The sequence below is a fragment of the Ictidomys tridecemlineatus genome, chromosome 5 (assembly GCF_052094955.1).
Source record: "Ictidomys tridecemlineatus isolate mIctTri1 chromosome 5, mIctTri1.hap1, whole genome shotgun sequence".
Classification (NCBI taxonomy): domain Eukaryota; kingdom Metazoa; phylum Chordata; class Mammalia; order Rodentia; family Sciuridae; genus Ictidomys; species Ictidomys tridecemlineatus.
In genome coordinates, this window is record NC_135481.1 from 28,344,256 (window position 1) to 28,369,548 (window position 25,293).

Genomic DNA, 25,293 nt, shown 5'->3' on the forward strand with positions numbered 1-25,293 from the left:
GGGACTCATAGTTTTTTGACACACATAACAGGATGAGAAGGTAAAATCAGACTTTTTCTACCTCAACATCAGTACAATAGAGCTCAGATACTAAAGTGTGAAGCCAGACCTCTAATGAATATTTTCCAACAAAATTAGAAATATAAGTTTTGGTACTGTAGACCTTCTCAGAAGATCATTGTTTGGTTTTTGTTGGTTTAAGTCACAGTGTGGAGGTAGAAAGAGGGGAGGGAAGATTGAGCATTTGATGAGGGAATTATCTTCAGAAAACCTGAAGTGCAAGTCCTACCTTCCCTATGCCATCCCAAGGTTGGGGATGGAGCTGTCTATCTTTTACCCTCTGGACCAGTGAAGAGGATACTTAGAGAATTTTTGAAATATCATCCTAATAGTTTGGAAAACTCAATTGAGAAATATGAAGGGCCTTTGGTACAGAGGGTGACTCAGACACTGAGATCCAGAGTTTGAAAAGACTGTGAGCCACAGAGCCAGATGGCACTGGCTTCGGAGGGGCTGTTCTCCCAGGGCTCCCCAGGCAAGGCCGAGGGCTGTGGGAGCATCTCCCTGGGAGCAGAGGATCCAGATCTCACTGAAAGCAATCACCTAGGCAATGCTGAAAGGCTAGTAAACAGCATCAGATGCCTATGTGCTGAAATAGAGCTGTAGCTACCAGACTTAAGCCATGGGACACAGGGGTTTCACCTGGACCCTCAGAGAGTCTGCCATTGCTCCTTCCAAAGAGTCAATATGGACAATCCACGTGCACAACATGTGCTGATCAATTCAGGTAACTAATGCTTCCATCTCCACAGCAGTACTGTGTCTTTGGAACTTTCAGACTTTCTACTTTTTCACAAAATATATACTAGGTTACTGTGAAATATAGCCCCTCCCCCACTGTTCTGTAGAAAAGAACTATTCTTTTTATCTATTTTGGGGCTCTGTTTCCCAAATTCCCAAACTCCAGTAACGACTGTGGTACATTTCAACTTATTTTTTAACCATCCAATTTGATAGAGAATATGTTGTGGATATCAAAATTTTTTTAAATGTTTAAGAAGATAGAAATATTAACTAGCATGATCATTGCATACTATGTACATGTATTAAATTGTATCACACTGTATCCCATGTATTTACACAATTGAAACATGCACAACTTTAATTCAAAATTAATTTTAAAAAATTTATTCTTTTTAAAAAATTAGTTATAACATGACAGTAGAATGCATTTATTCATTTTGACATATCATACACAGATGGGGTATAATTTCTCATTTTTCTGATTATACATATTGTAGAATCACAGTGGTCATGCAGTCATATATATACATAAAGTAATAGTGTCTGTTTCATTCTACTATCCTTCCTATCCCCACATCCCCTCCCTTCACTCCCCTCTACCTAATCTAAGATAACTCTATTCTTCTTTAGTGGTCCCCCCTTATTGTGAATTAGCACCCGCATATTAAACATTCAACCTTTGATTTTTTGAGGATTGGCTTATTTCACATACCATGATATTGCATGATATTACAGGCAAGTGCCATATTTCATTCTTCTTTAAAGCTGAATAATATTCTATTGAATATATATACAATATTTTCTTTACCGATTCATCTATTGAAGAACACCTAGGTTGGTTCCACAGTTTAGCTAATAAGAGTTGAGCTGCTATAAACATTGATATGGCTGTATCACTGTAGTATGCAGATTCTTGTTGTAGATTTATTTTATTGTTTTACTTTATTTATTTATTCTTATTTGTAGATTTTATTGTTTTATGGTTTCAGGCATTCTAATTTCTGATTTGAGAATGTCTTGGTGATTTAAAGTGACAGTAGGACTCTCTATTACCTTGGAGTGAGCTGTAAGGTGAGGACACTGCCCAAGTTTCTTTTGGGGAAGGGACAGATTAGTCATAGTGAATTAAGGGTTAAGTAGAACAATGGGGAATACAGCAGCAAAGTTACAGTTTAATTACATCAGATGTCGTGCTTGTTTGGCACACTTGTTATACATGTGAGGTGCTCAGTCTAGATAAAGTGTTTGATACTCAAAAAAATAAATAAAAAAATGCAAGAGTTTCCTCATGATATCTCACTTTGGTTTCACTCGAGAACACCATGATTTAGTCAATGTCCTTTTTGTAGACTATGTACCTCCATATTTTAATGATAAACAAGATGACATGAAAGAACAATTTATTTTGCTAGATTAGATGCTGCCTCTGTCAGTCACTTAAAATGAAAGCCCCCTTCTAGTCCCTCCCTAACAGTCCCTCCACCCCTAACCTCCTCCAGGGCAGGTCACAAGTCCCTCCTCAGAAACTCCTGTTGCCAAAGCACCTGGAACCTTCCTTTATAACAGCTTCTATCATATGGTTTTGTGATAGTCTGTTTTCTTGTCTGTGTTTCCTAGCAGAGTTGAAGTTCTTCTACTACGGGTGAAGATTATATTTTGCTAAGTGATATATTCTAGCATAGTGCCTGACCTAGAGTTAGTACTTAATCAATATTTATTTAAATTAAATATTGCTTAATTAACTAATTCATGAGGTATAATTAGGTGGAGCCATTGGAGTATCCCTCCAAAGGTCCCCCAAATGGACTGCAGTGCAGCACAAGAGGACAAGAGTGGGGGCATAGGAACAGAGCCACACAAATCTACTCCTCTCCTGGAAGGCAGAGAGTGGCTCAGTAGAACCTCCCCTTAGTCAGCCTGTGGATGGACAATGGGTCAGCACACTTCATGTTCCATCAGAAAGGGGTGGGAAGGGAATGGAGGGGTCATGGGGGTAGAAAAGATGGTGGAATGAGACGGACATCATTACCCTAAGTACATGTATGAAGACACAAATGGTGTAAATATAATTTTATACAGCCAGAGATATGAAAAATTGTGCTCTATAAGTGTGGTATGAATTGTAATGCATTCTGCTGTCATACGTAACAAATTAGAATAATAAATACATACATAAAAATGTTCCTAATTAAAAAAAAAACATGTCTCACATAAGGCTTTCCCCCCTTAGCTGCTCTTATATTTCTAAAGCAAAGTGGGACAAAGCAACTTCTCTCTGTGCCTTTGAGCAGTTTTAATTGATGTGAATCACTGACCGATTGATGTGGATGCAGCAATCAGTATCAATTGGAAGGCCGCTGAGGTAAGAGGATCAGCCATCCTGCAGTCTGGTTTGCCAGCCCCATATAGCTAGGGCCTGGACAATTGATCTTTGCTGCTTTCAATGATCAAACTGCAACCTATTCAAGATGCATATGGTTTCAAAGGCTCCCAAATGCTGATGTTGGACACTGCTAAAAGGGGAATAATGAGCCTAGCACCATTAAAGTTGGAGTCAATTAGCAGAGTCAGGAGACTGACATTGTGTGTTTCTAAGTATAATTTGCATCCTTTGTATCTATAATAAAACCTTAGTGATTTTCCTGTAGGATGAGCATTCCCTGAGGAGTCACATTTGTGGCTAGGTGGAACAGTATGTGAGCAGTACTGTGAAGGTTTTGCCCCCAGAGGCTGATGCCACCCATAAACTTTACCAGTGAAGCATCCAAGCAAAAGAGCACTTTTTCTGCAGCAGCTTTCCCAAAGTGTCTCTGAAGAATTTTATTTCCATAGGAAGTAATATGTTACTTGGGAAGAAAATTCATGTGGCCTAGTAAATTTGGAACCTTGGTATTAGAAAAAGAGATCTCTTGATTTTCAGTCCTCGAGTTTTTTTCCTTAATGCTCTTTTTCTGTAAGGCATCCAGGATGCCATTTTACATCTCACCATCAATGTCTTTTTGGCCTCCTTGAGCCTGTGACAGTTTCTCAGAAGTCCTTGTTTTTGATGACCTTGATAGTTTTGAGGAAGGTGCTTTTTAATAGCAAGAAAGATCAGGCAAGCATAATGACACTGGAAATCTTGTGGAATAAAAAGAGATGACAGAAAGTTTGAAAGGGCAGAAAAATGTAAGAAGATAAAAAGACAGGAGACAAAGTTTATTGACTCTTCAGTTTTACAAGATTGACCCGGCCCATAAACTAATTTTAGAGAATATATGTATGGAAAAGATAGATGCAAATCACATTTTAAAAATTTATACCATTTATATATCAAATTGTATTATTTTTTTCCCTAAAATGTGTTAGGTAGAGTTCAAAAGAAAAAGGGAAAAAAGCAAATATCAAACTAAAAGATAAAATCCTAATAAAATTTAGGTCCAAGAAAGATGAAAATGGCTTAAGATAATCAAAGGCAAAGAGTTTGAAGGTTATACGTACCCCCAAGCCCTGCACAGGGGTGCGCGCCCTGTAATCCCAGTGGCTCAGGCTGCTGAGGCAGGAGTATGGTGAGTTCAAAGCTAGCCTCAGCAAAAGCGAGGCACTAAACAACTCAGTGAGTCCCTGTCTCTAAATCAAATACAAAATAGGGCTGGAGATGTGGCTCAGTGGTGGAGTGCACCTGACTTTAATCCCCAGTACCCTCCCTCAAATAAATAAGTGGCCCCAAGTTTTTCCATCAGGGTGGCCACCCTTTGACTTGTGTTGGTAGCTTTCAAAGCACTATGTTTTCTCCTATTTTCTTTGTTCTCAGAAACAGGTAGTTTTGAAACAGGAAAAATCTGAGAAAGATCAGTTCTTTGCTTCTTGGGTTTGGGTTGAGAGGGGTAAATAACTCCTAGTGACTACATTTCCTTTCCCCAAACCAAGAAAGTACATCTTCCCTGCTGAATCAAACAGATCCTAGGAAGCTCCTATGTGAGTCAAATGGTGAGATGTGGTCACCTACTGGTCCAGCATAACCCCCAGCCACCATAGCTTTGGTGAGCAGCATGACCAGAGAAATCATTATCTGGTGGCCAGTGGCCAGGTAGAGTTTCTTACAGCATGTGATGGGCTTAGAGTTGTGGATGAGGTGGTAGATATTATCATTTGCTGTGAGAGTTAGGGTACAAGCTGCTGAAATTAGGACTGAAAACACAGTAACCCACCAAAACCAGAAATGCCTCAGTTCTCTATCACACAATAGGTCCAAAGGTGGAAAACCCTTGAAAACTACTGGTCAGTTCTCCCATCTGCAGCACTAACACCAGGCAGCTATTTCTCTGCTAATAGGAGGAGTCAAAAAGTTAGGTAAGTGGACAACCAATCCTAGCTATCTGAATACCACCAGCCTGAGCACAATAGATAGCAACATCAAGCAACTAAGGAGAGAGGGAAATGGAGTCTTTCGTTAGGTGATCATTTGCCCACCTAATATTCTATTACCATGGCAGAGAGCAAAAACAAACATTATGAAACAATTTGCCATCTATCATGGCAGTTTGCTGGTTTTCTATTCCCCCACCCCTTGTTTTTGTTAATAGAGGCCTGATATTGTTTAAGGAAATAATGAGCCTAGCTGATTGCTTATTTTTCAGTCTCTATTGCAGATAGGAGATGCTGCATGGCATGGTGCAGTTCTGGCCAAAAAGAACAAAAACGGAGGCTGCTGGGATTTTGGATAAAGCCTTAATCCATAATCAAAGGGGGTAGATAAAGCTGGAGCTGCCCTTCCTAATTCTTCTTGCCCAGAATGTAGATATGATGATTGGGGCTGCTACTAATAAACTGTGCACATGAAGAAGGGTCAAGAGAGGAACAGAATCATCTATCCTGACATCAATGACCTGTTTGACCAATACTAACAGCTGTTACCTCTGAACTTATGGCATGTCAGTAAAAACATTCTCCCCTCTTCTTAAGCTTTTGTTGGTTAAATTTTCTATCACTTGTAGCTTACTAATGCAAAAGATAAGTGGACAGAATTGGGAGAGCCACTGTGGAAAACAGAATAGAGGTTTCTCAAAAAATTGAAAATAAACTACCCAATGGTCCAGCTATCCTACCCCTGGGCATTTATTTTCCAAAGAAAATAAAGTCAGCATACAAAAGAGACACCAGCATACCTATATTTACTGTGGCACTATTTGTAATAGGCAAGATATTCAATCAGCCTAGGTGCTCAGCAACTCATGAATAGATACACAGCGGAGTATTACTCAGCCATAATGAAGAATGAAATCCTGTCATTTATAGGAAAATGGATGGAACTGAAGAACATCACATTTAATGAAATAAGCTATACACAGAAAGACATGTATCATATGTTTTCTCTCTTGTGTGAAAAAAAAAATTAAAGAAAGAAAACAAAAAGGTAATTTGAAAATAGAAGAGGAACTACAAAGACCCGGGAAGGGAGCAGAGAGTAGAGGTCAGGAGGAGGGTTACAATTAATCCAAACTACACGCATATATAGAAATAGCACAGTCAATCACAAAAATTTGCACAATTAGTGTGTTAATAATTATGATGATATACTGAATAAAAATATAGAAATAGCAATAAACAGGTTTTTAAAACAGCAAAACCTTGAGAGCCGGTAAGCAGTAACTCAGGCTCAGAGAGGATCTCATAAGAATGACCACCTGACAGTGTGCATGAAGCACAGAGAGGTGGAATTCAAAGAACAAATACGAATAGAGAAGAAAAACAGTCAAGGAGCTGCAGTGGAACAGATCTCAGGGTATTTGCAGCCAGGGTAGTAAAGACTCTGAAATATAACGAAGGGGGCTGAGAAAAGGCAGGCAGAATCTGTAAATCCCTTATAACGATATATGAGAGTGAAGAAGAGAAGAGCACATTTATGTGCTAAGGAACAGAAATAGAGCTACACACGTGATTGGAACACGATGCTATAGCTTCCTCCTGAGAAGGGAACAGTAAATGCTGAGTGCAGTGCAAAAATCGCACAGTGCAGAATGAAACCTGAAGAGCTGCAAATAACAGAAGTGATCACTATAGGAATCTAAGAAAATCTCTTTAACACCTATCCTTGGAGGCTCTGAATTTCTTCCAAATAACATCTTTGACTCTCAGATCACACGTTAAAATCCCATTCAGATTAGTTCTGCTCCAGTCTGTCTTGTGGTGATAGTGATGTAAGTCCCAGTTGAACCATGACAATGTCTGGGCTTGAATCCTGGCCTGATGACGAACTTTTTGAGGATAGTGAGTGAGCAACAAACTTTTATGTGCTTCAAAGAAACACATGTAATAATTACCATGACAGCATCGTCTACCTCGAAGGGCCGTTGTGGCAATCCAATGACGTGATAAGTGTAGAGGAACTGGCAAGTGTTCACCAAGCATTACAATTTTTATCCTCGTGAAAATACCTAGATTTGAATCAACTGTTCAATCTCTACATTGGATAGGTACCAGGAAAGAGAAGTAATATTCCTGAAGTTCTAGAAGCACACACAACACGGGGAACCCCCTCAAGCCTTACCCGTCCAACCATATTTGGAAGGCGACCACCTCATTCTCAAATTCTCTGAATTGGCCTTTGATATCTGGTTTCCTTTGACTGATGCTTTCGTGCCTGTCTAGCCCTTCTACAGATTCCATGTCTTTAGGGACTTTTTCATTTAAGCACTTAGATGTGGTCATCAAAATACTGAGGGGTTAAATACAGAAAAGTTTAAAAGATAGTGTTTCTTACCAACTGAAAAATATCTTTCACTTTTCTTTGCGATCAGGAAATAATTGTTATAATTGTCTTACCTGTAGAAGAGGCTCTGAATTTTGATTTTAGATTTTCCTCTTTTTTCTTTTTCTAGAAAAGAAACCAAGATGGTGGGCCAGCAGGGGCAGACCATTCTAGGTAAGCTAAGTCAGAGATACAATTACTAGGATTAGTTTAAATAAATCGATGAGTTCATACCAAGTGAGCGTTAAATTACCTTTGGTGCCATTAGTCCCCTTCCCATGTAGACACAAAACCAAGTAAAATATACACAGGTTATGTAGATAGCATTCATATGAACCTAAGAAAGACCGGAGGGCATTATGCTTTGGCCAGGAAATGGTCCATATTGTGTAAAGTTACACAAAATTCCTTGGAGAACTGAATTACGTAAGAACAACAAATATATACGGGGTAAAGTTGGGAGTTCATAACCCACTTGAATCAAACTGTGAAAGATGATGTATTAAGAACTGTGTAATGTTTTGAACGACCAACAATAAAAAAAAAAAGAACAACAAATATTCTCTTCAAGGAAATATATTCATAAAAGCTCTGATTTTTATAAGCATATTGTTCTGTCCTAAAATTAAAATTTTTTAAAAAGGAATTTAATAAATATTGTCACTGAATTGCTAGAGTACTTCAATACACTGTATCACTGAAAGATTATTCGCTGACCCCAAAATGACTCGTTTATTTTTCTTGTCCATCAAATGAGGCATCATTACAATAAAATTCCCCACAAATTTGTTTTGAGCCTGTGTTGCCCTGTGCTTAGTTCTTCCTTCCATGCCTAGGAAACCATGTTCTCAGGGAACCCATAATCCCACATGTCAAGAAGACATGGAAAAATAAAAATAAATTAACAAATAAAAAGAAGACATGGACCACATATAAGGATGTAAATTCTCTGCTGAGCTGGAGTTGTATCATTTGCTTTCTCTTAAAATTTCCAAAGAAAAGTAATTTAAAATAATTACATGTATGGCTTTAAAAGAATGCTTGTGTGTTACAAAATTACTTTTAAAAACTTCATCTTCAACAATTTATAGAGCACTGCATCCCTTTGTCTAATTCAATAGGTAAATTGGCAGTAGGAAAGCCACTTAGCAAGGCTGGTTGGGCTGCAGAGAAGTGTGTAACTCCACGTCACAGTACATTATTGTTGGAGCCCAACTTGGAAGTCACAAAGAACTGGTTGTCTACCCTACTCCGTGACTTGGGCTGGATGTTTGGTAACTCAGATCTCTCAAGTGGACAATGCAGTGCCTGCCTCAGAAGGTTATGGTGAGTATTCGATGAATTGATCTGTTTAGCACAGAGCTGGGCTGCTGCAAATACTTGAGAAGTGGCAGTGAGGTTGTGGTTGTCAGGCAAGGTCACACCTGGGCCTGGGAGGGAGATGCACCTTTCACAGGAAGATGCTCCTCTCCTTATGATCCCTAAGTCCTTGGTCAGGGGCCCCTGCTGGAGGTATGGGACTAGTCCTCCAGTCCTCATAACCCATGAAGGCAAGTGGAAAAAAAAAATCTGCCTTTTAGGAGTAAGAGGCAAAGAGAAGATGCCTGGAGAAAGACACATTATAAAGGTAAATTATTCCCTGGGACGAAGGCTTAGAATTCAGACAGTTGTGGCTCAAAAAAGTTTTATAATCAAAAGCTTGAAACATAAAGCTTCCTGAGGGCATGGGCTCTGTTAGTCTTGTTTCTGACTTTACCTCCAAATACAGCCAGGAGTATAGAAGATACTATATATTGAATGGATAAAATGTGTTATTTTTAAATATGTTAACACCCTGTCCCATGTTAGCTGAGTAATCTTAGGTAAGTTACTTAACTTCTCTGAATCTCTATGTTTTGATATATAAAATGAGAATAAAAATAATATATATACTTCATTGAACCATGAAAATAGAAAGAGAAATAGCAATTCATCTACTGCCATGCTCAGAAGGTATGGCAGAGCCGAAGTCAGTGTCTGCACAGCCAGGCTCCGTGAATAATGTGAACTATTGCTCAGAACTAAATTGCATCCCCTGCCTCCAAATATATATGTTGAAGATCTAACTTGTAGTGTGACTCTCTTTGTCACATTATAGGGCCCATAACATGGTAATTAAAGAGGTCATAAAGGACGAGACCTTAGTTTGATAGGAGACCTTACAATAATAGGAAGAGAGATAGCTCTTCCTCTACCCCATGCACACCAAGAAGTCATGTGCGACGTAGTGAGAAGTCGGCCATCTAAAAACCAGAAAGACAGACTTCACCATAAACCAACCATGCTAGCACCATGATCTCAGACTTTCAACCTCTAGAACTGTGAGAAAATAAACTTCTGTTGTTTAATTCACCCAATCTGTGCTATTTTGTTATGACTGGTTGAAAAGACTAATACAAACTTTGGTATCATAAAGTGGAGTGCCACTGTAACAATACCTAAAAAGGTGGAAGCAGCTTTGAAACTGAGTTTCGGTAGAAGTCACAAGATTTCTGGAAGCATGTTACAAAAATCATAGATCACCATGAACAGAGTGCTGGTAGAAACATGGATGTCAATAGCCATTCTGGTGAGGTCTCAGATGGAAATGAGGAGCCGGTTATTAAAAGTTGGAGGAATGGTAATGCTTCTTAGAAAGTGGCATAGAGCTTAGCAGAATTGTGTTCCAGTATTTTTGGAAGATGATTGTCACACATGAAATTGAATATTTAGCCAAGGAAACTTTTAAACAAAATGTTAAATTGTGAAAGGAGAGTAATTTAATGAAGAAATTATTAAGCAAAAGCAGAAGCAGAACTTAAAGTTTTGAAAACCTTCTCCATAGTGCCAAAATTTAGAAAATGTATTCAAAAGAGAACACAAGAGCATGGCTGGATATGATTTAATAAAAAAGATGGTGACAAAAATATAGCGATTTTAACAGAATGAGGTAGAGATGGAAAGGCATGAAGGAAGACTGTCAGTCTTCTGAGATTCTACAGGACAAATAGATTTATTGGGCTGTGAACATTCTTTACGCTCTAAGAAAAGGGAAGAAGGACCCAAAGGAGATTCCAAGATCATTGGGGCTGCAAATTCTGGTTTCTCCTCCTGTTTTCTCTTTAGCTTCAGTGGCCAGGATCACCCCCACTAGTGCCAGGGCTATGTGGTTGAGAGTCTCTTCCAAGGTGTAGGAGCTAATGGAATTTGTCTTGCTAGGTTTGGGGCTTACATGGGACCTATCATCCCTTCCTTCTTTCCTATTTCTCTCTTTTGGAGTTACAGTGTCTATTCTATGCTTATGCTATCACTGGGTTTTGGAAGCAAGTAACTGAGTGGTTTCAAAGGTTCATAGCTAGAAAGGAATTTTCCTCTGAATTAATCACACTTGTAATCTCACCCTTGTTGGATTTAATTTTCTTCTTTCTCTGAAATACAAGTTTAACTACGATCGTCCCTCTTCCCAAAGAGACCACCCTGAAGAGACCCCATGCATTTACGGGTGAATGTCCTGGTTTAATATTAAGTCTCGTTATATCATCAATGCACATATTATGGTACAGAGCCAAATAGGGCAAAGAGCCAATTACTGCTCCCATTTTTATTTTATCTCATTTTCCTCCGCTTTTCTTTTTTTGTGATCTTAGTCATCTTTGCTGATTACATTTCCTTTCTCTGCCTAGCCTCTTTGGTCCAATAGAGCAGAAAGAGCACCAAATTAGTACTAGGATTTCTGAATCCTGTCCTTGGCTTTGCTACATGAGTCTACAAGTATCTGAGCAAGCCATTTTAAGTAAAGCCTGTGTCCTCACCTGCAAAGTGAAGATTCTAATACCAAAGCCACTGGTTTAAAGGCCTGAGTAAAATAAGTAAGTAAATTGCAAAACAGTTTGTACATTTAATCCATTCATTTGTTCATTCATTTGTTCATTCATTGGTTCTTCCTTGGTGCTTTTAAGCACTAATTAGATTCGTCCATTGTCTTACTAATTAGGGACCATTATGTTCTAACTAGTCTCATTTACTTTGGAGAGAAATGTGATCTTTTTCCTGAAGTGCACAAATCATAGATTAAAAAATAAAATAAAATCAGAACTTCAACCAGAAGCTGGAGAATTGAGGTGAGAACTGGGAAAATCTCAGTGAAGGAACTTAGAAGGAACCTGCACCGTGGCCCAGGGTCTTCTGCACCTGCATGGTTCTGGAGCCCTTTTTTTGCTCCGTTCCTTTATGCCCTTTTGACATTGGCATTACAGAAGTCCAAACCCTTCTGCCAGAGCTGCCACTAATCCATCTTTGGCCGCCTTGTTACCAAGGCTTCCGAGGGCCTGGGCTCTAGTGAACTATGTGTCTGAGTAATTAATCTTCTCCGTCCTGGAGCCCTTACATGTGGGCAGCCACCACCAAAGCCAAGAGCGATGTTGCAGATTAGCTGTTTAAGTGCATCCTGGAAGCTGCCTGCTGAGCAAAGTGGCACTAATTGAACCCTGCACCCTCCCCACGACCAGTGCCTGTCAGACAAGCCAGTGGCTAATTATGCCCTGGAAACTATTTGGAAATTTGCTGATTAACTCCAGAGGGGTTGATTAGTTCTTAATATAGAAAGATCTATTTATTTGGGGTAAACCCATATAATAAGAATTCTTCCCTGATCCCAAGCCTTTTTCTATTTATTGGGTGTCAAGAAGATTACTTGATGCGAAATGAAGAATTCCAAACAATTAAGCAAAGTGTCATTTTTCAATAGTAATCATTATTTTTATTATTTATTATTGTAGAAAATCAAAATGCAGGGATTAAAAGTACGTCAAAAATATTTTACATTATAAATACAAAGAGTGGCATATTTCCACTGACCTAGTTTTAGGCATTAGTCAATTTTATTTCTTTCAAAATTAGAATAGAATGTAAATGAGATGATTTTACTTAAATTTGATCTTTTTTCCATCTTTCAATACATTTAATGTAATTTAACTACCTGTGTGGCTGGTAACATCTATTGTAAATGTACTAATTATGTAAAACCCTTTCATTATGACTTGAATGGGGGTTAAGACTTTAGCTGGGGTCATTATTTGAGTTATTGTGAAAGTGCCATTAACATTTCTTTCCTGTACCAAATTTAGTGCTGTCAAACCTAAAAATCATAAGAAATGAGGAAACAAGTGGAATGAGATAGGAAAAAGTAATATGCTCTGTAAGCAATATTTTAACAAAATCCATTGCTATGTAGAGTGTCATCAGGTTTTAGTCTTTTGGGGGAGGACCCAAAATTCTCCAGAATCGCTGTCATTTAAATGGGTGTAAATTGTGAACTTGTCTCTGTGTGTGTATGTGTGTAATTTAGTAACATTTTTTTTAACATTGGAAATAAAGAGATGCAAGGCAGAAAACAAGAAAAACTAAAGTCCAGATTCATAGTTTAAACTGGCAGATTGAAAGAAAAAGAACTACAGTAGGAAACTTTCTCTTTGTTCTACGTAAAGAGAAAAACTTTTAAGACTACACAAAGAAATAATCCTGTAGATGATCACATCTGACATAGGGCTCTATTTTCTTGCAGTTTCCAAGTTGAGAGTGCTGAAGATTACATAGAGGTAAAGCAACCTGTCTACTTCTATACAGGACCAAGGCAGGACACAAAGCACTATGGCTTTCCAGAGACCACTTTATCAACTACCATATTGCTCACCTGTATTCCAGTCTTAGGGATTCAAACGTGCTTGCAAATGACTGCAACACTCCATCCAAAGGTCAGAAGGCAGAAAATTCTATAGGTTGATACTGCTTTTAAATAGTGTTTATTTTTTTTATTTATACATGACATTAGAATATTTTTATATAATTATACAAGCATGGAATATATATTATTCTAATTAGGACCCCATTCTTGTGGATGAACATGATGGTGAGATTCACTGTAGTGTATTCATATATGTACATAGGAATATTATATCATATTTATTCCCCTGTTTTTCCTTTCCCTATCCTCCCTCCCTTCCCTTCATTTCTCTTTGTCTCATCTACTAAATTTCTTCTTCCCCTTCCCCCCTTATTGTGGGTTAGCTTCCACATATCAGAAAAAAAATGTGACCCTTGGCTTTTGGGGACTGACTTATTTCACTTAGCATAATATTTTCCAGATCTATCCATTTACTGGCAAATATCATAAAGCCATTCTTCTTAATGACTGAGTAATACTCCATTGTGTATATATACCACATTTTCTTTATCCATTCATCTGTTAAAGGGCACCTAAGTTGGCTCCATAGCTTAATTATTATGAATTGAGCTGCTCTAAACATTGATGTAGCTGCATCACTGTAGTATGCCGATTAATTGCAATAACAGTTGAACCCCATTTTCTCAGATAACCTTTAAAGCTTGCATTTAAAATGCCAGGAAAGCAAAAAAGGATATATATGTCCTATACCTGATTTCACCAAAAGATATCACCAAAGACAGCTTGTAATGACCTCAAAATATTTCACTCAATGGCAAAGAGATGAAGATGTTGGGCTGAAATCTCCAAGCACTGGTTTCATTGGTCATTATATTATCATCATATCTGAAAATGCATTTCCTTGTCCATAAGTGATGAAAAATTTTATCACGAATTTACCAGTGAAATAAAATGTATCTTATTTCCTAGATTCTAATTTGTATTTTCCCTCAACTTCATATTTCAGATATGGTCATTTATCTTATCATCACTGCCTACTTTAAGTTGGGGTTTTTCCTGAAACTGTTATCAACCTGGTGGTACAGTTTGAAAGCAGGGAATACTGTGCTCTTTGGCTCCTCCCCTTCCCAGAATCACATTCTCAATGTTAATTCTTCTGACAAGGTAGGCATGGTGACATTACCCAATGTCAGGCAAGCATGAAGTGTATTCTGTAAATTGGAAAAGGAGAGACAAATTAACCACTGATTTCACAGTAGGAGAAAACCTTTCAATAAACATCTTCAAAACCAGTTCCTCAGTTAAGACACTAAAACTTCTTGTAGCTAACCATGTACCACTGTGTGTCACACTGCAGAAATGATAAGAAATACTGAATTGCAATTTTTATTTTGGTATATGATTGCCTGAGCTATATGGTTATTTATGAGTAAAATTGTAACTGGAAAATTATTCACAAGTAGAGCATAACATTGTAGAATATCACCACTGCCTTAAGATTCCAAAATATTTGTGTCAATCATGGTCCATTTTATACAGAAAAAACATTTCCTGCACGATCCCAGGTACTGCCAAGCATGGCTTGCTTGTTTCTAAATAATCCCTGAGGAAACAGTTCAGTCTAGACCATTATCTTGATAGTTCATAATTAGGTTCAATAATAAAGCTTGTTTTGCTGACCTAGGTCAAATGGGCATGTCCTCAGCATCTAGGCGCAGTGACCTTGCTTTGAGAGGGTATTGTTAGAAAATCCATTATTATCATCACATACACTTCAGAGAAGTGGCTGTTTTGTGAATTGATGGTGTGATGTTGCCACTTTAGATAAAACAGTCCATGAATTATTGACTTAATGAGTTAATGTTGCTTGATTTCACAACAAAGTCTTCGCCGTCTTGATGCAATTTACTGAACACATAATCACAGGATATGAAGGAAAGCACAGGTAACAGGCTTTGCTCTGCACTGATGAGTCACACCAAATCTGAAAAAGGCACAAACATCACAGAGGCATCACTGTCTTCCTTGAAGGCATGATGCCTTGGTCAGTATGCCTAAGGCCAACTCATGAATACTTGCTAAAGTTGGCTTTCTTCACATTTTTTTTTTTGTCTTAAACACAATTCAGTTAATTGCTTTCTCAACCTTCTAGAATTTCTCTTGGGCCCCTGATAAGGTCTTGAGGTTGGTTCTATGAAATCCTTATGGCTGTGTGCAAGGTTGCTGCTTGGGAGATGTTCGAAGGGAGCCCACAGAAAAAGCCCATCACAGGCGAACTCTGCCAATATCCTGATGCTTATCTGTGTGAAACTGGAGCAAATCTGCTATGGGATGGTATTTTCTTCAGAGTACCCCAAACATGGGGAAAGACAATAAAAATCCAAGCACAAAGCAATTAACAGTTTTTTCCAGAGAAGCTGGTTGAGCAGGTGTGACTCATTGATTCAGCAAGTTGTTTCCTAATTTTCACTTTGCTATTATTCATTGAGTGCTCATTATCTGGTAAGAGCTTATACACAATATTTCATCAAGTCCTCCCAACCCACTTACACAGTGTTATTTTTGCCACTTATACTGATGAGGAAACTGAGGCCTAGGGAGAGGAAATAAGTTTCTCATAACTGCAGAACTATCATGGAGGAGCTGGGGCTCAGGGTGGGTCTGGCTCTAGAGTGACCACTGCAGCCTCCTGACTGCCCTTCTTTCCATGCCTTTCACCTGTTTGCAATTTATCAGTATATAAATTTCTCAGCTTCTGGGATCTCTTTTGTAATTACCACCTGTCATTGTCCAGATCAAGCTAAAAGTCCACAGTCTTCCAGCTGGCTCATATCTCTGTCCGGCAAACACCATCCCTGCTCGCATATCCTTCACATTTTAGGTCTCAGCACACCCTTTTGCTTATTTACCAAGAACTTGAAGCAGATCATCCCTTCCTGTGTCTACTGAAAATGGACAAATTCTTCAAAACATAGGATTTGTGTTTTTGTTTTTATGAACTCTTTTTAGATTCTCCCATCTCCATTAAAAATTATTTCACATTCCCTTCTTCAAATCCTGCAGGGTTTTGTTTGTGTCTGCTTCCCTTATAGGATTTCATCAGCCACCTGTAATAACTACTTGCGGTCTTATCTGACTTCCTCCTGTGGGAACCGAGGGCCCTTTGAGGGAAGGAACCATGTCTTAGTCAACACTGTCTCCAGAGGTCAGTATCATATTTAGAATGACGGATATGCAATAAATGTTTGTGTGATGAATAATGAGACATGAGAATGGTCATGAAGAAACCACCAGATTTTGAGCTGGGTCATGGTTCCGAGATCCTCCATGCAACACCTGGATGCAGGGACGATGGTGAGAGGAGAAAAGTTGCCTTTGCCCATGTGTCCTTTTGTCCCAGTCTAGTGTCTTGTTTGCGTATTAGAATTTGGATATGGGATGGGAGAAGATAGACTGATATGTAGGAGTTGCTAGGCCCCACCTCATTGACCCTATTCTTTGTCTAAAAGGAGCCATTAACCAACCAAACTGAGAAAATCCCTGCTCCTTCTTGGGCAAGTTGCCTGACTGCACATAGCTCAGTATCCCCATGTGCCTAACGGGGTATGAGAGTCCTTGTTATTACTTACCTCTTTGGTGTATACACCATATATCCCAGCCCTATTTGTGATTTTTCTTTCACAATAGGCTAGTCTGTCAGCAAGTTATTGTTTATGTTGAACTAAAATCTGTCCCATTAGTCCAGGATCTACCTGTTCAGCGTGTAGAATGAGTCTAACATTCTGCATAACACTTTTTTAGTAACAAAAATTCTCATTGAGGATGCTCATATGCACTCATTTGAGGCATAGGGATTCCACAGGTGCTTAGTCACATAAGAACCATTTGGGGAATTCAAAGAAGAAGCATCCCAGTTCATGGCTCCATCTCTAACTATTTGTCCTCTGCTGTAGACATCAGTCAGTGTGATGTAGTAGGGAGAAGGAAAATGTTCAAGTTACCTTTTCCTGGACTCAACTTCTGATTCCAGTGTTGGATGTGGGGCAAGTCCCTTTGAGTCTGTACTTAAATAAGCTACTTTAGAAAGTTGTTAGAAAATTGAATAATATTAACAGATTCAAAACATATGATTTGTATTTTTGTTTTTATGAACACTTTTTAGATTCTTCCATCTCCATTAAAAATTATTTCACATTCCCTTCATATAGAAGACATTCATAGAGCTGTCAGTTCTCTTATCCCTCAGTTTCCTATAACCTTCTTTTCTTTGGTAAAATACTCAAGGGCTCCATTAGAAAGAAAGAGGTAACAGTACCTATTCCGGTTTCCATGCCAAAATACTTTCCCCAAAATTATCAAACATTTGTAGAAAAACATTTAATAAAATAACACGAAATAATGTTAAAACATTCCAATCGGTGGCATTGATCATCCTTCCTATATGAATCACTTTGCTAATTTTTTATGGCTTAACCTTATTTTCAAATTAAAAGCTAACAATAAGGATAATAATAAATTTTAGGTCATTTTCCTGGGATTTATAAGAAGTCTCAATAAAAGCTGAAAGCATCCTTTGTTATTAATTGGTTGGAAACCAGCAGCCAAGGTCTTACAGAGTGGAAGATGGAGCTGGAGGCTCAGGGAAAAGGTGTTTTGTACCCACCCACATTTCCCCACACCTTGTGCCTCCTGGCAGGAAAGGTTGGGTGAAAAGATGTCTTTCTGGGGGGTTGCACCCCTTCATTAGTAGGGAAACCCTAGGACTGTTCCTTCCCTGGGTCCTCTCAGCTGCCCCACATCTTTCCATGTCATAGCTGCTGGGATCCTCCAACTTCAGGACATTGAACAGATTTTCCCAGGGATGCACCAGGGAAATGTCTCCGCTCAACTTTTTGTCACCCATGGAATTAGAACACCTTTGTGGGGAGTGGAACCCAAGAGGAAGAACATCAAATGGGATGTGAGAAACAGACTCTGCCACTTTCGAGCACTTATGAGCACCATGCTTTACCCACCTCAGCTCCTTGGCTCTGCACACGCCAGCCTCCATTCCCAGTGGAATGCCCTTGTTACATATCTCTACTGTGTCTAAGTGGGAGTCTGTTTTCTGTGTGAAGTTTTCACACAGGTTTCTTTCTGATTTCTCTATCTCTTAATGAGCATATTTCTGTAGAAAGAATATGCGTCTATCATGTGTGCCTGGCACAGTATACCTGTTTAACCTTTTTTATCTTTGTCACCATAACCTACGTCCTACCTAGATGTCAACATTGTCCTCCTTGCTCCTTCTCTGCACCACAGAGCCAGTCTTAGAGGTTGCCAGTACTTGTTATTTCCTATTTTTTTCTTACCCCTTCTCCTCAGATCCCTTTGCATGTTAGTATGTGTGTTTCTTACTCCTTATAAAACTGAACCCTGTTGTCTGTTGTAATCTTTTAAGTCTTTTCAGTACCTTTTGGAAGAAAGCAAGAAATAAATATTCTGTGCCGAAGTCACTGAGTTGTAAGGCTTCTTAGCTGTTATTCTTCTCAGCTCAATTCTGATTTCTGGTGCTCTGTCAGCCCCAAACCTCCTCCTTGGCTATGTCTCTGTTCCTCCATCTCCACCTCCTTTGCATTCTCATTTTTCCTCCCCCAAAGGGCTGTATTTTCAGGCTTTTCACCTTGTTTTCTCCCTGTGTTTTCTATGTTCTTCCTTGCCCTCTCCTGGTCTCTTCCTTTGGTTGACTCAATCACTACTGTGGTGTTAACTTGGACTTCAGTGTCAGTGACTCCCACATCTAGGTGTTGGTTCAGACTCAAGACACAAACCTGCATTTCCAGGGACCTCTTCAAAAGCTATGAAACCCAGATCAATAAATGCAATTGCTTTTAAATAATAAATTGCTTTTCCCTCCTTACCCCATCTTTTTTGATTTTGTTAAGGTATTACCAGATCGTTAGTTCCCTGGGCTCGGGACTTCCTAGCCTTTTACTCTTTGCTGTGCCTCTCTTCATAATTGGTCAGTAGCCAAGACTTCTACAGTGGCCTCCTCAGTGTCTTGCATTTGTCCCCCTGTTTCCATCCCCACTGCCTTTGTCCTATCTCGGGCCCTCCTTAGTGCTTGCCTCAACTACTGTCACAACCCCTCCTCCCTACACCGTTTGGTCTTCCTGCCTCTAGTCTTTCCCAGCTTCAGTGTATTTTTTGCACTGTTCCAGAAACATCTTCCTGAAATACTTCTCTGCTCATCTGACTCCAGTTCCTACACCCCTGATGTCTGTTCAGTGCCTGTAGAATGCCAGGTGACTGAGCCTGTCAGTCAAGACCCTCCAGTTTTGGGGAAAACGATGGTCAGCATCTCTTGCGGGGTTCTTTCTGCCCAGGGGAATCCAAGCCACCCTAAAAGTTATAATCTCAGATAATTAATAAGTCACAAAACACAAATACTCTAGTTACATAATGCTAACCCCTGATAGATCTGGTCCACATGGGTTCTGGAACTAGACAAAGGGAAAATGGCTCTTAAATAAAAAGTGGTTTATTTAAGGGGGTACATCAAAGGCGAGGATAAGATTTCAAGGGCAGAGTCTTGTTTTGTGATGTCGCCAGTCAGCAGAGTGACATCTGGGCAGGTCACACCCATTTCAGGTGCTGTGTGGGCCATGGCAGAGCAGGAAAGAGATTTACATTGTCCCTAGGCAGTTGACCAGAGGAAATGTCCATTGGCCATTCTCTATCCATGATGCTTCCATGCACAGTGACCCACATGCAACCCTCAGACAGCTTATGACACTGCAGGATGTGAGTCCAATGTCTGTCTCACTGTTCCCTTCAATTTCCTTGCTTTCCAGTGCCAGAGCGCTCATTGTATTTTTTCTTTCCCCCTTGCCTTGATTCATATCCTTCCCACCTCTTCATCAAAACCCCACTTAAGGCTTTCCAGTCTCTCTCTGAGCAGAACGTATCTTCCTCCTCCATATTTTGGTAACAGTTATCATTTGGTATAGGTCTTAGATGGAACTTGTTTTTTAAAAATGTTTCTCTATACTGGAATAAGTGGTTTATGCATGTCTCCTAAATTCTCACAATTCTATGCAATAGATTGGTTTTTTTTTTTTCAAAATCACTTTACAGATAGAAGAACTGAGGCTCCTGTAGATTAAATAACTTGGCCAAGGCCAAATGGGCAGTGAGGCACCATGACTCTGCAGGCCGTGCTCCCTGCACTCTTCTGATTGTACCAGGCCACTTCTTTTAATTGCTTATTCGACCTCATCCTCCCAGAAGTGCCACAGTACTCCAAGGGGACCAATGGGACCCGTGAAGGTGACAAACCACCTCCGACTCTAGGCTGCCCTAGCCCCAGTTCTTCCTTTGGTTTTTCTCCTTTCAGAGCCTCTGGTGATATTTGGTTACTGTTGCCTTTTAAAAGTTTCATTATTATGCATAATGTATTCATCGAAGTGCAGCATTTCCTGTAATTTATGTCTCTTCATTTTACTACTCAGCAATTCCTCAGTATTTAACCTCATAAATTTCCAGTTATTGTCCTATATTTACACATTGTATCTGCCGGAGAAGTCGGTGCAATTTAATCCTGGGTGAAATCCGAAGGGACACTCACAAAGAGGGTGAGTGGGCCGTGGATGCCTCTCCTAACAAAGTCAGATTGCTCATGAGCAAAAGCAAACAGTCTCGCCTGTCCCCCTCGTGGCCCCCCTCCATCACCTGTATTATTTCATGAAATAACAGGACGGCCCGATTCCCTGGACTTCTTGTCATCATCCCAGCCCGTTCCTGGGAGCCGCAGAGTGTGGGCCTCCAAGTCCCTTTGTGACTGCATTTCATATGCTGCACCTCTTCCCTCAGCCTGCGGGGCTGCCTGTTCCACCCCCCTCTGAAAGGCCAAGTGGTACTAAAAACCTCACCTCGTCTGGCTCTGGGCTCCTTTTGTTTCTCTTATATTGTTCTGCCGTTGCCCTGAGGCCAAAAGATCTTTGGGGCAGTGGCCCTGTTTGGTGTTTGGCACAATTTCATTTACTGAACATCTCTATGTACATTTATGATGCCATATAACTAATAATAAAAACAGGACCGCCTAGGGCATCATTTTTTATTGTTAGCTCCATGGCAGGTGTGGGGGATGGGGAAGGGAGGGCTGAGGGGATGGGGAAGGGAGATGCGGGGATGGTGAGGGCTGGCCCACACCCAGCTGTTCTGCAGGGCCACGACCCTTTCCCGACGACTCAAATCCTGTGGCGCCATGCCAAGCTTCCTGAACGCTCTGCAACGGTGGGAAAAACTGGATAGGAGGATTCCTTGTGCTACGGGGGAGCTGCCTGGGCTATGTACCCTGGCATTTTTCAAGCCGAATGTTTACCCACCTCTGGGTGTGTGCAAAATGGACCACAGCAGAGCTCACACCGTCCATCACTGCCTGTTGCTAAATTGATGCGGCTCTCCTTGGACGCCATCAGCTGTGCAGTAATCTATATTGATGGCCGGGCTTTACAGCAGCCGTTTGTATACTCTGCCTTCCTCTGTGGCCGTCTGCTCTTTGTGAATGTGGCCTGGGTGGTATGTACCCAGGATCCTCTGACTTGGACTTCAGCATGTTGGAAAAGCTATTATGGGGTTTTAGAGGCAAACATTTGTTCCTTGAAGGCATTATTAGAAGGCAGAACAGAATAATGGAACCAGCCCTGAGTCTGAAATTAAGTGACCTGATTTTTGTCTCACGTCTGCCCTTTATTAGCTGTGTGACCTTGCATAAATCACTCAACTTCTCTGAGCCTCAGTTTTCTCTTCTGCCGCTAGAGGATGTAATTCTCTACCCCACAAGCTTGTTAAAAGTTCTATTAGATTTTTTTTAAATATCAAAGTATGCACACATACATATATAAGCATACTTTGAGATTCAAAGAGTCTACAAACAGATTTTAAATACATTTTATTTTTTTATGTTTTTTACATTTTTTTCTATTGTTGGTCGTTCAAAACATTACATAGTTCTTAATATTATCATATTTTACAGTTTGATTCAAGTGGGTTATGAACTCCCAATTTTACCCCGTATACAGATTGCTGTATCACATCAGTTACACTTCCATTGATTTACATATTGCCATTCTAGTGTCTGATGTATTCTGCATTAAATACATTTTATATCCTGAAATATTTTATTTTTGGAAAAATATATTTGTAAATGTATTTTATTTTCTGAAAAAAAAGTTATCAAGATATCAGTGTTATTGATACTATATTGAAATATCTTTGAAAGGACAGATGCAGAAGAAAATATCTGTTATATAGATTGCTATGGAACTATAACAAAGTGATCGAAAATGTTGAAACCTGTAGTAAGAGTGAAAGAGAAATAAACTACTCATGTCCATCCTAGATGATTCTGGCTATTTCAGATGCCTTGTGCCATCCAGAACACTGGGCATGGCTCTGCCACAATTGTGATCCTGGGCAGCATTCACTACAGACAAAGCAAGGGACCCCTCTCTGAGCTTAAAATGAGATCAATGCCAACTCTTACATCTATTCAGAGTGTGTGGTTTGTAAACAGTTAACGGAGCTGGTTCCGTGGGCATCCATGGATGAAAGGCTGAAGAGCACACGGGTGGGATGTACCGGAAAAACGGATTCTGTCCACCTGACTGGCAATGACCGTGGAAACACATGGCTAGCTGGAAGCAATCCTTGAAATTTGCCAGGGCCCAAAAGACTGAATCTAGTTTACAAAATGTGTGTCAGTGAAAAACAGGCTTATTTAGGGTGGGGTACTTCATCATGGTGCCAAAGCAGACAAACTCCACTCACAAAGAACAGTGTACCGAACACCTGGGCGAGGACCAGTGTGCATCCTCTTCTGAAATTTCTTTAAGGATCCCAGCTCTTTCTGCCTCTTCTGCTGTTTGTTAAGACACCCATTCTTACCATCTTTTAAAATGGTTTCCTCTTTGCTGTATGCAAACTTCATCAGTGCACGACTGGTGCATGCTATTTTGGGGGTTATTACAGATGAGTTAACAATTTCCTCTGAACTGCACATGTTAAATGCTCCACTGGGCCCTGCAGAAGAAAGGGGGTCAGATTTGATACGTTCTGAGTCCCTAACAGATATTTTCAGAAACAGAAGATTTATAAAGAACGAGGAATGATGTGTTTGAGAGAATATTTTTCTTTTATTTAAAAAGAAATATGCCTTACAACACTTTTTTGAGTTCCCAATCTGCTAATTTTAACAGAACATTTGAGCTGTCTACCTTTATTTATACCTGTGAAGCTCCATTTGGACTTTAAAAATGATAAAGCCAGAAGGAGGTGCTTCTTCAACTGCAGGCAAAAGAAAAGGTGGCGACTCCCTCAGATGGGCTTTTGTCCCTTCTTCTGTGTTGATTTTGACTCCTAGGTTTTGTGCACCGGAAGGTGTATCTATCTGATGGTCCAAACCCAGTATTTCAGGTTTCTTCAATCATTAGCAGGAAGGAAGAGAGAGGATCAGGGCCAACACTCACAGCCATTTATCTTCTTCTTCAAGTGCCGCATTCTTTGTAAAGGAAAGAGGCCAATCGATAGGGCAATAAGGAAGGAGGACAAGCAGCTGGGAGGGACCCACTTCGTGGTAAGCGGTGAGGTCTATTCATGGCGAGGGCCCCATGCACACTCTGTCCCAAAGGCAGGACTCATTAGCATCCCTGAGAGAAATAGCAGAGGATTTTTTCTTCTTCTTAGAATTCGTTCTCTATTAAGCAGATCAAGATGGTTATGGTGAATACTTTAGTTGTTGGCATCTGTCAAGTAAATGTACACATCAATTCAACCTAGAGTCATTGTCATCAAGCCAGTTGTACATTCGTCATCAATTAGAAGGCAATGCTCTGAAGGAAAAGTCCCAGGCTGGGTGTCAGGGAGACTGGAGTTCAAATCCAGACTCTGCCACTTATTGACTGTCATTGTGTACAATCACTTTGATTTTCTGAACCCCACTTTCCTTATTTATACACTGGAATGGTAACAGTATCTACCATAAAGATTACGATGACATGAGAAAATTTGTGTTTAAGTATTTTACAGAATGTATATATCAAAAGCTCAAAAACATGAGTTCTTCTTAGTATTGCATGAACACTGGAGGTGCTCACAGTTTGGGGAAAGGAAAGAAACAACTTCAGGAGAACCTATAACGCCCTTTGCAGTTGTCCTGTTACATAAATAAATCTATAGTTTCTTTGCAAAGAAGCTGCTCCCTTAATGGTGAGGCTATGCTAGTTAGAAGGAAAGGAAGTCTAATTTGAATTAGATGGACATGACAGGCCAATATGTGGAGTTTCTAAATGTCACCATCGCAAATCTCTAGCGTTTTTGGTTTGTTTGATTTTTGGTACCAGGGATTGAACCCAGAGGCGCTTTACCACCAAGCTTCATCCTCAGCCTTTTTATTTTTCATTTTGAGACAGGGTCTCGCTGAGTTGCTCAGGCTCTTGCTAAGTTGCTAAGGCTGACCTTTGAACTGGTGATCCTCCTGCCTCAGCCTCACCACTATGCCAGGCCTCCAGTGTTCCAATCATGTAAGTTTTGACGAGATCAGAACCCTAGAACACAGAAAGTCCCATCTACTCATTTGTGGAAACCCTAGAAGAGGTTGGGTGACTTGTCCAGGGTTGCATGTAGAGTTAGTAGGTTGAACCACATTTTTTTGTTGTTGTTCCATCTAGGTAATTTCCCAGGACTCTTTAAAGAGAGTATACCAATAAGAAAGGATTGAATAGTATGTCAATCAACTATGGAAATATTCAAATATCCTAGGAAAAAAGCATATAAAAATTTTGGTTCCTTGTTTGAGAGGTAGGACCAAGAACCCATTAGAAAACTCTTTCCTCAAGTCTGGGAATTTCGCCTTTGGTCAGGTGCAGACCTGGAATGCCTCAGTATTCCCACGCTGATCCTTGTCTTTGCATCCAGTGAAAATGCTGTGGGATTCAACAGGGTGATGGACTCTGCCATGTGCCCCAGGCTGCCTGTAGCTGCCCTCTGGATTACCCACAGAAATGCTGATTAACTCTGA

The 25,293-nt window shown here is 39.9% G+C and overlaps 1 long non-coding RNA gene across 2 annotated transcripts in view; it reads left to right on the forward strand.

The window, feature by feature from the left end:
- Nucleotides 1–8,676: 8,676 nt before the first annotated feature.
- Nucleotides 8,677–25,293, forward strand: part of LOC120886235 (uncharacterized) — a 30,598-nt gene continuing 13,981 nt past the window's right edge. The window contains exons 1-3 of one of the 2 annotated variants that reach the window (XR_013438772.1): nt 8,677–8,860; nt 13,116–13,305; nt 16,328–16,440. This is a non-coding gene — a long non-coding RNA (uncharacterized LOC120886235). The remainder of the gene's footprint in view (nt 8,861–13,115; nt 13,306–16,327; nt 16,441–25,293) is intronic. The other variant, XR_005729048.2, reaches the window with a different exon arrangement.